A 16,125-nucleotide genomic window follows, 5' to 3' on the forward strand; every position below is an offset into this window, starting at 1 on the left:
CAAACGGTACTCCTACACCACCACATTTAACCGGTAATTTCATTGCCAAATCCGCATTCATACAATTAGTTGAGAGAAGTTAATTTGGAGGGATGCCTAGTGAAGATCCTCATTTACATATGGAGAGTTTTTGTGATTATTGTGATGCAATTTCTCAAACCGGAGTTACTCAAGACCAAATCCGATGGGTATTGTTTCCCTTTTCCTTGATCGGTACCACAAAGCAATGGTTGAAAAGCCTAGACAAGGCTACCCTTGGTATTCATTCATGGAAAAAGATAGCACTTGCCTTCTACGATAAATTCTATCCTCCGGAGAAGACAAATATGTTGAGAACCCAAATCACCAGGTTCAAGCAAAGGGATGAGGAATCATTATATGAATCATGGGAGAGATTTAAGGACACTTGTCGTTCTTGTCCACACCACGGACTTAGTGAGTGGTTCCTTGTGCAACAATTTTGGAACGGCTTATATGTAGACTCACACAATGTGCTTAATATGGGATCCAATGGGAGGTTTACCGAAGTTGATGACAACCAAACATGGGCCAAAATCGAAGAGATGGCGGTTCATAATTCCCAATATAGTAGGCCTCAAAAGGCCACTAGAGGAGGAAAGCATGAGGTAGATTCCATCACTCAATTGGGTGCTCAACTAAGTGCTCATATCGACACCATCAACTTGAAGTTTGAGAAGGCCATGGCTAAGCTTGATGAAGCTTCCAAATCACCCAAACAACATGTTAATACTATGGTGGCATCATCCATAATCCCAAATGGAGTATGTGAAAGTTGTTGAACCTTGGGACATGATCAAAACGAATGTAGGGGAACAAATGAACAAGTAAATGCTTTCCAAGCATCCAAGAGTGGTACCCCTTATTCCAACTACTATAATAAAAATACCAAATTCCATCCAAATCTCTCATACAAAAGCCAAAATGTTCAAAATCCTCGACCAACATACACCCCACCTCCAATGAGAAAGCAAGATCAAAGACCCTTTTTCAACCAAAGCCAAGGATATCAAAATCAACCTTCCTATAACCAATCCAAGACCAAAGCTTTGATGTTCAAAAAGCGGTCCTCCAAATAAAAAAGAACCAATAAGAATTCTTCACCCAAATGCAAAAAGATAGCAAAGCTAAAGAAATCACCATCAACAACATACTTGACCACACCAAAATGTTAGAGACTCAAATGACCCAATTAGCATCTTCTACCTCCCAAAGACAAAAGGGGCAATTACCTCCTCAAGGTAACCCGCCCACAAGACATGAGACGGTTAGTGCCATCCATTTGAGGAACGGTACAAGATATGAGGGGCCGAAGAGGCCAATTGATGAAGATATTTTGGATGCTAGTAGCAAGCAAGGAGTTGTGGAGAACTCTAAGAAAGAAGAACCCTTTACCAACGAACTTTCAAAGAATAAGAATGAAGGAAAGGCTAAGAATGATGATAAGGAGCCTATTGTGATTAGACTTCCATTCCCAAGTCGTCAAGCTATGCCTAAGATTGATGAGAAACTTGGAAAGTTCACGGAAATTGTGAAGAACATAGAAGTCTCAATCCCATTCACGGAGTCGATCAATCATGTTCCAGCTTATGCAAAGTACATGAAGGATATTCTTAACAAGAAGAAATACATCCGAAAGTTGGAGACTATTGCCTTTACCAAAGTGAGTAGTGCTATTCTTCAAGGGAGTTCCCCTCCAAAGTTCAAAGATCCGGGAAGTTTTTCTGTTCCATGTACCATTGGCGACACTACAATCAATAAAGCATTATGTGATCTTGGAGCAAGTGTAAGCGGCATGCCAGACTCGGTATGTAAGAGGCTAGGAATGAGAGAACTCAAATGCACCAACATTACTCTTCAAATGGCGGATCGATCAACAAAGATACCTTTAGGGTTATGTGTAATACTCCGTATTTTAATAATAATTTATAAGAATAATTTATATAATTTAATGAGTGATTAAATGACATTTCTAATAGTAATTACAAATAAGACGTTAATTAAATAATAAATTAATAATTCAAGTTGGGAATTGGGTTTGGCTAATATTTGTGCTTTGGGTCGTGTGCTATTATTATACGGGCCGAAACTTATTAAATTGGTACGAGTGTAATCGGGATTTATATCGGGAAATTTATAATAATATAATAAGGAGATAATATTATATAAAGGTAATAATAATTATAATAATAATAATAATGAAGTTATGGCAATAATAAATTAGTAAGTATTATATGAGGAAATCCTAGTTATGGTAAGGTTAATAGTATGTGACAATAATAATGATATAATTATAATGACAATTCCTATACTAATTAGAATAAGGTAAGTTACATAGTTTCCTAATTGACCTCATATTCTCTAAATTTTACACTATAAATACCACCTCAAATCTGAGAAATTAATCACAAATTAAAGAGGAGGAGCTTTAAGATACGGAAAGAAGAAGAATTAACAAAACCAATTAATCGACTCAAGGTAATATTTTAGACCATCTTATGTATACACTTTAGCATATTATAACTCGATATCTAGACTACCATAGGACTCGAAATTTAGACCTAGAGCAACCTTGGACTGCCAAGATTAAGACCTGACCTTATTTGACCGACGTGGACCTTGATAGGGTGGTTTTTGGGGTGGCTAAAGGTGGCTGGTAAGGAGGGTTACGCGGGTTTGGTCGTAGGGGATTGGAATGGGTAATTGAACCCTCTAATGGTCGAGACTTGACCTGGGTAAGGTGGGGTTGTGACGGGGGTAGTTAGTCGACCATGATGGTGGTGTTGGCGTGGCGGGAGGTGGTGGTTTTTGCGGGTGGTGGCCGGAAATCGCAAGAACAGGGGATAGCAGGGGTTTTGACGCAGCTGTCTTAAGACGAACACCGTAGCCGCGTTGCTGACCGTGGGTGAGGTTGGAGGGCACCGTTGGAACCGTCGTGGACCAGGGGTGGAAATAGTGGTGGTCGTTGGGTGTGAGAGTTGTTGTGGTGGCCGTGGTTGTGGGTTTAATACACGGTGTTGGAAGGGTTATTGCTGCTATTATTGGTCGTCTTATGTCGTGTTTTAAAGGGGTGTTAGGGCGTGGGTTTTGGTTCTGGTGGTTGGGCTTGACCTGGATCTGGGTGGTCGTCTAGACTCACCTTGGATGGGGGTGGTTGACAAGGTGAGGCACGACCAATGAGGGTGTTTGTGGGTGATTGTTACGGGTGGTTTATATGGGTGTTTGTGGAGTTTTGTTTATGGGTATTAGTTATGGGCTGACTTATTTGTTTGTAACGGGTTTTAATTAAATAATTCGGGTGGTGACTCGGGTTTGTATTGAATCGGGTTTTTGGTTATCATAGACCTTTAATAATTAAAATAAAGAAAACGAATTAATAAATAAGTAAAGTTAGTAATTATAATTGTTGTAATTGTTATTATTATATAGGTGACGGAAATTGTGAAGAGTTTATAATTGGATTTGTTCGCTTTAATTATTGGATTGCGTAATTGGAGTTCTTGCTTGCCAGGTAGGGATAAATCCTACTCAACTTTTACTCGATAATATTTGTTGGATGATTTACATTAAAGTGAATTGATCGTATGTGAATTGCGTTGGTTGGTTTAATTGTAATTGTTGGAGGGAAGATTTATATTGTGTATGTTGGTTGATAATATCATGATTGTTGGAAGGGTGAATTATGTTGATTTGCGTTGGTTAAGATTAATAACATTGATGAGGTGATTTAAATTGTTATCGTTGATTGAGAATGTGATTATTGTGAAAAGCTGTGCGACAGTCAGTTGTACGTTGTTGAGAGAGTTTGTACACTGGGGTGATTGTAATATGTACGTTGTGAGGGAGGGGTACTATTACACATTGGCGGTACGTTGTTAAGGGAGGGGTACCAAAGTAAATGAGCACGTTGTTAAGGGAGGTGTGCTAAGTAAAAGGAAGGAGCACGTTGTCAGGGGGTTGTGCAATGTAAAAAGAAAATTGGATTGTAATCGTATGTTTTTGTTGTTAGTATTTATTCCTATTCAACCTCGCGGTTGACTATGTATTCGTGAACACCTGAGGTGAACTGTTTTATTGGGAGCAGATTTGACAGGTACCAAAGATTAGTTGACTTGGGAGCATTGGGATGAGAGCCAAACTTGGAACCGTAGATGAAGTCTAGATCACATAGAATAATTATATCACTTTATTTATTTCCGCTGCGAGTTGTATTTATTTTGATTAAAATTGTAAAACATATGTAATCATTTAAGTTTTTATTTAAAGTACTTTGGTGAGTTGGACTTTGTTATCTACTACCTCGGGAAATCGAGATGGTAACGCTCTCATTTACTTGGGAATGTCTAACTAAAGGCTCCCGAATACATGGGGGTGTTACAATATGGGAGGATGTGCCCGTAAGAATTGGCAAATTCTTCATCCCGGTAGACTTTGTCATTGTAGACATGGAGGAGGATTCCAACATTCCTATCATCTTAGGAAGACCTTTCTTGCATACCGCCGAAGCGGTAATCGATGTGAAACATGGAGAGCTCAAACTTGAAGTAGCGGATGAGACAATTACTTTCAATCTTGAAAAAACAATGAGAGCTCTCCGATTACATGAGCCATGCTTCATGGTTGATCACTATAGCCGAGAAAGTCATAGGAAGAAGTTATAATCTCTATGCAAAGATCAAGCCATGGGTAAAGAAGCATCACCCATATGGAAGGAGAAAGTGGATGACCTTCAAGTAGCTCTATTCGGAGAGCATGGAATTTTCAACAATAATGAGAGCTTGAGAAGCACACCCATCATGACAAGTAATAAAGAAGGCCTCATTGGCCATGATAACAAGAAAGGAGAGTTGCTCTTGTCAACTCATGACTTCATTCGGGAACAAGCAAGCAAAGTTTGTGGTCTATGGGACGATGAATTTGAAGAATTGGTCAATCCTTATATTGGAAATGCTATGACCTTGGACCAGGGCTTTATTGATCCTTGTCGTCACTTTGACTCGGACTACAAAAAGGAAGAAAACGATGCACAAATATCTATGCAAGATCTTTATCATGAAAATGAGCAAGCCTTCGACTACTTCTACAAGGTGTTGAGCAATATCAACAACACCTTTGTTTTGCCCCCTTTATACCTCTCACAAGAAGGAGAGTTTGGTGGAGTCCTCCCTAAACCATCATTTGTAAATATTCTAACCTACTAACTAGCATTTTATTTCCTTTATTGCATCTTTGTCATTTTTGGATTTGCATTTTTGTGCTTTATTACAATATTTTTGACATGAGAGCAAGTGAGGGAGGTATTTTAACGTGTTTTAATGTGTAGTGTTTGATCAAGTGTGGGGATGGTAAATGCCTAGGCTAATCAAGCCTTTGTAGTGCAACCCACAACATTTAACAAGAAAAGGAAGAAGGAATGACACAGAAAGAGGAATCCCCACGAGCAGACCTGAGCTCGTGGGAGCTGAGAGCAATCCGAGCATCTCCAGGCTTAATCCGCGCGACCTAGTGTCGGGACGTGGGAGCTGGGAAGCTTCAAATAATGGGAGAAAGTCCTGTAAGAAAATCTGCACGAAACAAGCTTAGGACGCTCATCCTCAAACATCAGGACGCTCGTCCTACTATCGAGTCGCGGGTCCAGGGAAGCTTCAAACTTATGAAATTTTGCTGAAGAAATATCTTCACGTCCCAGACTTAATCCGAGCAGCTCACCAGAAATCCGCTCGAGCTGAGCTCAATCCGCGCGTCCCAGAACTGCTTTGCTATTTCAGAAAACCCTATAAGAAGATCCGCGCGTCCCGACTCTAATCCGAGCATCCCATACCTGATACATAAGAAAAACACGGGACTCCTCCTTCTTCCCAATTCATTTTCATCTTTCAAAACACAACCACATACATTTTCCCTCACTTTAACCTTCAATCCCCACATCCAAAAACACCAATTTCTCGACGAAATTCACCACAATCAAAACAAAACTTGCTCAAAACAAAATTAAATCACTCCTTCATCAACAAAAGACCCTTTAACCATCAATTTCCCTAAAAATTGAATCAATTTTCTAGGGTTTGAGGCAAAATTTCGAAAATCCCAAATTGATTAAAGTTTGAAGAAGCAAGGAGCATTCAAGAAACATCTCGGTTTTTTGATACCAATTTGATAAGGAGCATACAATGGCAAGGACTAAAGGCGGAATTAAGGCACCCAAAACTTCAAATTTGTCAAAGAGGCAATAAGCTCTTCTAGCATCTAAGGCTTTGGTAGTAGTTAACCAAGGGAGGAAGTCCAAGAAACCGCCAATCCCATTGAGGAAGCTACCACATCTACTCCGGTTGTAGAACCATTGCCAAACTTTCCGAAGGTAACTTTATTATCCGACAAACATAGGATTACATTCCTTTCCTTACCAAGAAGAAAGTTGTAACTACCAAGTTTATTTGCCATGATACTTTGCAAAAATTGGGTGTCCTTGAGCAAACTAAAGCATTTTTCGAGTCCATTGTAATACTACGGTTTTCTATGTCTATGAGTACTCTATCGAGTGGGACTTACTCTGTCGAGTAACTAGCTTTTTACGCAAAATAGTAGTCTACCTGTAGGGTACTAGATCGAGTAAGTTGGGGCCTCGATCGAGTAAAGGGCACTCGATCGAGTAAGTCACTTACTCAATCGAGTAAGTGTGTTTTACGGGTTTGTTTGGACGGGTTTTGTTAATAACGCGAGATTAATATAAAAGCTTTCGTCATTATTTCTTAAACACTTTTTCAACATTCTTAAACCTTTCAAAGAGATTAGAAGTTACGTTGTTCGCATCTCTCGCGTTATTGGCAAATCCCAATGCTAGGTTTGTCGGATCATCTCTTTCTTTACGCCGTTGCGATCATCGTGTCAAGGGTAAGTTCCTCATATAATTTTTATAGCGTTTGGTTGAGTTTCATTAAAACCCTAATTGGGTAATGTTGGGGGTTTTGTGTGTTTTGTTTAGTATTGGTGGTAATTGTATGTGTGTATGTTATAGAAGGAGGATTCGTAGAGGAGAGATTCTGATTAGCTGCTAGTTTTTCTATGGTGATTGCTATTACAGGTAGGGTTTTCCCTACTCTGTATTGGTTACATAGTGTGGTTGGTGATTGTTGTTGTTGATTGATTAATTATCGTATTGGAATTGGTCTTTGGTAATTGTTGATTGTGTAAGGTGATTGATGTATATGTTGGAATATGTGTCCTCCGACAATAATGCGATCACGACTATTGATCATGATGATCACATGTTTAAATCTCATTATAAAGAATACAATTGGGATGTAATATTGTTACTGTCAACTGGTCAACATATATCGGTAATGATTGGCTGACTAGAGTTTGACATTACTGTCGTGTGACGGTGGTGATCAGTTGACCCCTAGGTCATACCTATAGGGCAATACTCTTAATTGATCATTTAATTAATCGTATAATGTTACGAGTTAATTAAATTACTTGAAAAATTGACGGACGATTTTGGAAGTAAAATTTACGTATCAAATTGAAATATGATTAAATGAGATACGGTCTGAGTAATCGAATTGTATCATTACTCAGATGAAATTATTGTTTAAAGAAACAATTGGAATTGAATGAATCATTATAAATACAATCTGTTGTGATTTATAAATTGGTAAAATATTTTGGCACAAGTAATTATGAAATTACTAAGTCGATTTTTGTATGTGACGTATTTTTATTAATACGTTGATTTTTAATATGTTAAAAATACATAACAAATTTATGTGACATATGACATGTGACATATTGACATTTGACAAAAATAATATGGATCCCATATTATCCTATGTGCCGAAAATGGGAAGGGGTTTAAACAAATATTGTGTTTGTTTAAGTTAGTGGTAAGCATAATGATAATTACTCTAATATAGGCATGTATACCTAGTGCCTTTTGTGTAAGAGCACAAAGGCCATGCATAGGCCATTTCCCTCCACCCTACCCGGTTCTCCCTTGGAAAGAACAAGGAGTTCTTTTACTCATTATCTTTATTTTTACCATATGTGTAGTGTGGTTAGAATATCATTCATTCTTACTTCACAATATAATTTTTAGAGAGATAAAAATTACATTCTTCCTCATCTATTATCCTACCCGGTTTTAGGAGCAAAACCAAACAATTTTTGGTTCAATTTTTCACTAAATTAATATTATACTAGCTCAAATAATATTAATTAGATTAAGAGTTAAGCTTTGGGTATTATTCCTAAGGAGAGATCCTACGCTTGGATCTTGGTTCATCCACTAGGAAAGCTCAAGAACAAAAGAAAAGGAGATTTCTTTTGTGCCCATAAAACCGAAAACAACAATGTAAGAACATGATTTCTTCTCTAATTGTTTTAATGTTTGCATGCATAAAATCCATATTTAATTTTATGACAAATTAATTTAACATATATGAGTATGTTAGTATGTATATAGATCTACATTTCCTTCAATTGGTATCAGAGCCACGGTTTTTGCATGCAAATCGGTTAAAAGTTTTTCCGAGTTATAAAGAATAACATATAAAATATGTATATTTTGTGTTATTATGATATATCACGAAATTCATCCATGCATGTTAATATTTCTGGTCCTAAAATGTTTTAGGATATTTTGGTTAATTTTACGGATTTTTATTGTTCATATTATACAATAATGACATTTAAATATGATTTTATGAGTAAAAATGTCATTTTCGGTCTAAAATTTGCTATACTTCGAATTTTCAAGTGATTTTTGGATATGTTGTCACATATATTATTTTGAGATAACCTGTAAAGTTTCATAATTTTTGGACTTGTTATGCTCGAAAAATGGATTTTTCATTATTAAATTCGGATTTAGGTGAAAAATAGGTTAATATGAGTTAAATTTCGAATCTGGTCATAGTTTTTTAATATGTTGTCACATGCAATTTTAAAAGATGTGTGTAAAACAATTGGCTATAAAGAAGTCTTTTAGCATGATTTATGGATTTTTGAAGAAAAATAGCATAGATAGTGACATTATTAGTGAAAAATTAATAAAACATAATCTATGACTTAGGAAAAACATCAAATGTTGCTTTTTATTATCTTTTTCAGATCTAAAATTGAAAAGTTGATGAATATAATTTTTCCTCATGTTTTATGATTATTTTTAGTTAAAATCGATAAACCGCAACATTGTTTTTTCCGGAAAATTTCGAAATTTTTAACCAAAGATTTTGAACATTATGAGTGTCATGGTATTTTTCCAGAATGTTCATGAGTTTAAATTTCAAATTTTGAATTTATTTGAAGTTTTGTGATTTATTTGAAGTTTAATAGCTTATTTTTGTATTTTTGGACTATTAATGAACAATTTTAGAATTTTGAGTTAATTATGGTCAAATTGTTAGTGAAGACTAAATTTGAGTCCTAAGTGGTTAGGGTAATTAACTAGTGCATAAATATGAATTTATGTAATTTTGTGATTATAAAATGTTGAAATCACGGAAATCCGTAAAAACCGAGTAATATACGATATTGGTTAATTAAAGGCGATTAAGCATAAAATGAAGCATGTTCATACATATTATAATGCTGCATTTTTCTTTATGATTGTCATAATTTTAATTTATGTAATTTTGAATTATGTAATTTTACTTAGTATGGCCTTAGATTTTAATTGGTATTTCCCGAAATGTATAGGAATATCGATTCGGTTGTAATTTTATTGTGATCTCGTATCACCGTTCTGTAATTTAATAGATTTATTTTATTTTAGTTACATATGTATAATAGGAAATTATGTAATTTTTATGTAATTTTATTCATTCCGGAGTTCCCAAAGACGGATTTCTTCAAGAATGGCGATACATAAAGACGGAGTTACCTCGAGATGCGTGCCACAACCGAAGTTCAAGGGACCAATGGAGTTGGTTTCCGAATATGTAATAGTTAAAGAGTTTTTCTATTTTAGGAAAGGCCATACTAGGATTTATTTACTTTTATGCTTGCATTTTATTTTATGTCACATGCATCGCTAAATCGCCATAACTAAAACATGCATCTTCTTTTATCGAGTTTATCGACCGTGTCAATTAGAATTATCGTAGTTCACCGCTTTAGTTCACTTAAAACGTGATATATAATAAATTGACATGACCTCTCGCTAAAACAATTAATTGGGGCATAGCCTTACCAAATAGTAGAAACCATGAAAACCTATTTCGTGAGGGAGTGCACTCGGCCTTACCGGGGTACAAACCTTGTTACGTAGGGGAAGTGGGTGATGAGTGTTAATCCACCGAGTTCATGTTAATGAGGGTTTCATCGGCCATACCGTGCCCAAGTTGATGTGGATTTGGATCATGGACACATTTATTCGAAATTTGGATTGAGCTCAACGGAAGTATTCGCGACCGTAGTTGCATGTGTTCCGGGCTATAGATAAACATTAGAGTAATTTTATCGACCAAGAGTTCTAAAAGTAGAATTGATTAAAACGTTAATCCACCGAGTTATATTGATAAGGGTTTCATCGGCCATACCGTGCCTAAGTCGATATGAATTTGGGTCTTGGAATCATTTATTATAGTTGGGTAGAGGTCACTATATAAATGTTCATATCTTGTTAATATTTTACAAGTATGATTTTAAAAGACAAATGTTAATATTTCCTTTTCCTCCATATTTGTAGTTCTTTACAATGAATCCATTTAATGCTACCGCACCCATAACCATTGATTCTTACCACAATGTTCTTGATGACATTTGCTCCAACAATGATTTCGACACAACTAGAGAACTTCATTTTGGGATAGGTTCGGATGGAAACCTTAACTTCATCACCTCTTCTAAACCACCCACTACTACTAGACCTCGTGTGAGTCCGTCTCAGGAAGACTACCTCATGCAAGCTATAGGGTCTTTGTCTCTAGAAGATAAAGATGCCAAAGCTAGTGGGAGCTCTAGCAATCAAGTTCTTGCTTCAAAGGGCAAGAGGTTCAAGAAGAAGGGAAAGAAAATAAAAAACTTCAAGCAAGTTAATGATGAATGCCATTATTGCTATGGCATGGGACATTGGCTTAGGAATTGTCCCGTATATTTGCGAAATATAAGGGAAGGAATCATCACTCCGAAAGGTAAAATTCGTAAAGAAATTTATGTTATTGATATAAATTATACTTCCACTACGACATGGGTACTAGATACCGGTTGTGGTTCTCACCTTTGTAATCATTTACAGGGTTTAAGAGATGTGGAGAGGCTTAGCAAGGGAGATGTGGATCTACGCCTTGGAAATGGAGCTCGGGTAGCGGCCGAATCCAAAGGAACTTATGTTCTAGCTTTGCCAAATGGATTTGAGTTGTATTTGCATAATTGTTTTTATGTTCCTTCGCTCTCTAAATGTAACGCCCCGTAAATTTCGGACCGTTAATTTATTTCGAAAATAATTAATTAATCAAGTAAAATTTGACATTAATGTATTTTAAGTAAAAATAATTCAAAGAAATATAATTTTATTATATTTTGAAGAAAAGTATTTATTTTGATAGTTTTGAAATGTTGAAAAATAGTTTAAACCGTGTAAAATCTTTTATTTCGAAATAAGGGCGTATCGGGGGGAAATGACAATTCTTTTGAACGTTGGGTAAACGAATTTGGAAATGGGTAGTATGAATACTCAATTTTTTTGTAATCTCGTGTTTAAGAACTTTGGTCTTGACGGAATTTGCGTTTGACTTACGGATTTAATTATTATTGAAACGAGTCAAAACCGACTCGTAAAAATCCCGACTAAAAATCCCGCACCTCCTTTCCTCCTTTCCTTTCTCTCTTACGCGGCACCCCCTTCCCCCTATCTTTCTTTTTCTGATTTTCTTACCTTCAACTTACCAAAAACCATCCAAACACCATTTTCAACAAAATTCAAGCTATTTTGGCCATAATTTCTTCGTTTCTTGACGGTTTTTCACGAAATTTACCTTTCCGGAATCTCCTTGTCGCGATCTACAACTTGGTATAATTTAATTTCAGTTTTCTTGAAGTTGTTTTAAGACCAATTTTCGGTAAATTCGGTATTTAAGCATTGGAAGACGAGTTTGGGGACTCGTATATTATCGAAGAAAGCGGATAGTTGCTAGTTAGGGTTTGGGTTTGAGGTGCTAATTGCTCTTTTTCTAGCTTAAGGTAACATATTTCGAGTTACTCGACGAATTATCGTCACAATCTTTGTTGTTTTTGTATGTTTGGTGATTTTTGTTTGAATAGTAGTTTTCACATGATAAATTTGTTGCATGCATGCTTAAACTATGCTTAAATTATGCCTTTTGTTAGTTTAAATTAACAAAGTCGAATTGGGAACGATTAATTAATGTTCAGACGGTCTTTTACTAAATAAAAATGGAAAAAAAAGTGGTGTAGGGGGACGGGCACCAGGCCGGCAGGCCCGTGGAAGGCCCACGGCTAGCCCACGGCTGGCCCGGGTCGGCCCGTTGCTTTTTTCGCGGTTTTCCATGTTTTGTCCGTCATTTTAGGTTCATTAAGGATGTAATTAGAATAAGTACACATGGTTAAACTTGTGAAGTGAATCATAATAGTAACTAAAAATTATGTTAATGGTAGAAAAATTATGTTATATGGATAATTATCACATGTTAGGATAGTTTACAAAATGAAATTGTAATTAATAGGCTCAAAATGAATTTTATAGCGATAATTCTAATGCTTTGTTGATTGTGCCGAAAACTGAGCCTTAATCCCTTTGACTGATTCGATGTCAGTCAATTGAGTGATTGGTCAGCCGCAATTTGACCCGTACCTGTCGCAGGGCTGGGGTTGCGGGTAAAAATTCGGTTGGATGAAATTTTGAATGAATTAGATAATCGGCCTTTTTCTTGTTTTAGGCCATTTATCAAGCTTTAGTTCACATGTATAGCCTTTTGAATTTAATAGTGTCTTGTATTGTAGAAATGGCCCTAGTTTCCCCTAAAGCCTTTAGTATTGTTAAAATTGCTAGAATTGGAAATTAGTATTGAATTGGTATTGAGGATTCTGTTGGGATTGTATGCTGTAAATAGACATTTATATTGCCTTTAACATGATAGAATGTTACAATTTAGGTTGGTAAGTAGGACTTTTTGCCCTCTTAAGGTTAAGTGGGTGTCTTACTTGACTTGTGTGGTGAGTCTTGTGTGGTGTGGGCTAAAGTATTCAAGCTGGGACTAGCTGGGAGTAGGTCCTAGGTGAGTATTTCGGCCTTCATCATAGATAGGTCTTTATAGTCTCTGACGAGTATATGTTCACTGCTTGATAGCCTTTGTGTTCCTGACTAGTGGATTTATATCCAAGTTGGGGCATGACCTCGGTACTTATTTTGATAGTAAGTGGTCGGCTTAAGTACTAGCCAACCCTTCGGTGGTGTCCTTAGGGTACTCACTTCACTTTGTTTTAAAAAAAGTTGTGGGTCTTGGGTGCGGTGGTGTGTATCCGCATGTCTAGGTCTGCGCAGATTTTAGGCTAGGGTTGTGTTGTCTCTTGGCCATGTTTTCTTAATAGTAACCGCTGAGCCAAGATACCGGTTCGATTACCTTCCCTACCTCGTGGTATAGACTCGAGTTACAAAGTGACTATTGACTGTACTAAGAACTTATGCCTGTCTTTGATATATTGCCCTTTCTTGTATGGTGATTTTATGAACTGTAATAGGTGAGATGTAAGCCGGTTACAGTTGATAAAGTTTGGATTACTATTTGTTATATGAATCACATGATAGTTTAGTTTGGTCAGTTTAGGGGTCATTTGTTAGAATACATGATAAGTAAATGGTTTATCAAATTGTTTACATGTTACATTACATGTTACATTAATTTTGACGATTCGTGGCTGGGAGGACTCGAAGTTACTCCCCACTGAATTGTGGCTTTCGTGTTTGTATAAAATGCGATTGACAGGTTGTTGATGCTTTGTTGGGGGTCACAGACGAGCTAGTGAGCAAGGAACCTTGGACCTAGTTTGGTTTTCTTTAGTAGAAACCTTTTATCTTTTGGTTATGTATATAACCTTTTATCTTTTGGTTTGTATATTATTTGAAGGGACATATGTCTCCCTTTTCAATTTTTGGGTTTGTATCATTCTACTTTCTTATTTAGCTTTGGCATGTAAAATAGTTCATCAGCTTTCGCAGGGTCTTGGCACCCGCTTCTGGGAATGTTGGACTTCTTGAGTTGGATTGGTTGTGAATGGTTTAGTTAGAATTTTTTTTTTTTGAAATTGCAGGTGTTATATAGTTGAACCATTTACAAACATATCCTACCAGTTTCTCCGTAGAATTTACGCCTTTAAGTAGTTAGATAACATTTTTTTTTTTTAAGGGTGCCACACTAAAAACATTATTTCAATCGCCATGCAAGACATGGACGGTTTTTGTTTTGTCATTAAGAACAATCGTTGCTCTATTTCTAGGAATGATTTAGTTATTGGCCAAGCTTCTTCCATAAATGGCATATACATTTTAGAGACCTCAAATCCGACAAATGATATTTATAACATTCAATCAAAGAAACTCAAAACAAGTGACCCAAGTGAAGCGTTCATTTGGCATTGTCGATTAGGTCACATAAACGAGAATCGCATCAAAAGATTAATTTCTACTAATGTGATTACACCATTTGATTATCAATCATTTGGTACATGCGAATATTTCCTACTTGGCAAAATGACTCGTAATCCTTTTAGTGGTAAAGGGACACGAGCTAGTGAGCTATTGGGACTCATACACACCGATGTGTGTGGACCAATGAGTATCACCGCTCGTGGTAATTATGACTACTTTATAACCTTCACCGACGACTTAAGTAGACATGGGCATGTCTATTTAATGAAACATAAGAGTGAAGCATTTGAGAAATTCAAGGAATTTCAAAACAAAGTAGAGAACCAATTGAACAAAAGGGTAAAAGCACTACGTTCCGATCGTGGTGGTGAATACCTTAGCCTTGAATTTGATTCACACTTGAAAGGTTGTGGTATTATATCACAACTGTCTCTACCCGGAACACCACAACTCAATGGTGTTGCCGAGAGGAGGAATCGAACCCTACTTGATATGGTTCGATCCATGATGAGCCAAACCGAGTTACCGAACTCGTTTTGGGGATTTGCGCTTCAAACCGCAATTAGATCTTTGAACAATAGTCCCACTAAATCCACCGAAAAGACTCCATATGAGATGTGGACGGGAAAAGTTCCCAATATATCCTACATGAGGATTTGGGGATGTGATGCTTACGTCAAAACTAAGAATGACAACAAGCTTGCCCCAAGATCCGAAAAATGCACCTTTGTGGGTTACCCCTCGCATTGTCGAGGATACTACTTCTACAAACCTCAAGAAAACAAAGTGTTTGTGTCTAGTGAGGCTGTCTTCTTAGAAAGTCAATTCATTTCTAATAGACAGAGTGGGAGAAATTTTGAACTTGACGAAGTTCAAGAGCCACAAACCGAGGAAGAGACGCAAGAAGATGTTCCTTCGTCGTCTAACGCGGTTGTACCTCCTCCACTAAGAAGGACGGGCCGAGTAATTCGCCATCCCGATCGATATGTGGGACTTATCGAGGAAGATGGAACACTCGATGTGTTGCTTATAGAAAGTGACGAGCCCGCCACCTACAAAACCGCAATCTCTAGTCCTAATTCTTCTTTATGGCTTGAAGCCATGAAGTCCGAAATGGATTCTATGCTTGAAAACCAAGTTTGGGACTTGGTAGATTTGCCCAAAGGGGCAAGACCCCTTCAATGCAAATGGATATTCAAAATCAAGAATGGCATAGAAGGACATGATGATGTCTATAAAGCTAGGCTAGTGGCAAAAGGATTTACCCAAGTCCAAGGTCTCCATTATGATGAGACCTTCGCCCCCGTAGCCATGCTAAGATCCATACGGATTTTGTTAGCGATTGCCGCATTTCATGACTATGAAATATGGCAAATGGATGTCAAAACCGCTTTTCTAAATGGGCATTTAGAAGAGGAGGTGTACATGATACAACCCGAAGGTTTTGTTGATTCTAAAAATCCTAACAAAGTGTGCAAGCTTAAGAGATCCATTTATGGTCT

General features: G+C 36.9%; 1 non-coding gene across 1 annotated transcript; it reads right to left on the reverse strand.

The window, feature by feature from the left end:
- Positions 1–326: 326 nt before the first annotated feature.
- Positions 327–433, reverse strand: LOC141604035 (small nucleolar RNA R71). The gene has a single exon (XR_012525861.1). It is a non-coding gene; the product is annotated as a small nucleolar RNA R71 (small nucleolar RNA).
- Positions 434–16,125: the final 15,692 nt, after the last annotated feature.

Source organism: Silene latifolia, chromosome 9, assembly GCF_048544455.1.
Source record: "Silene latifolia isolate original U9 population chromosome 9, ASM4854445v1, whole genome shotgun sequence".
Taxonomy (NCBI): domain Eukaryota; kingdom Viridiplantae; phylum Streptophyta; class Magnoliopsida; order Caryophyllales; family Caryophyllaceae; genus Silene; species Silene latifolia.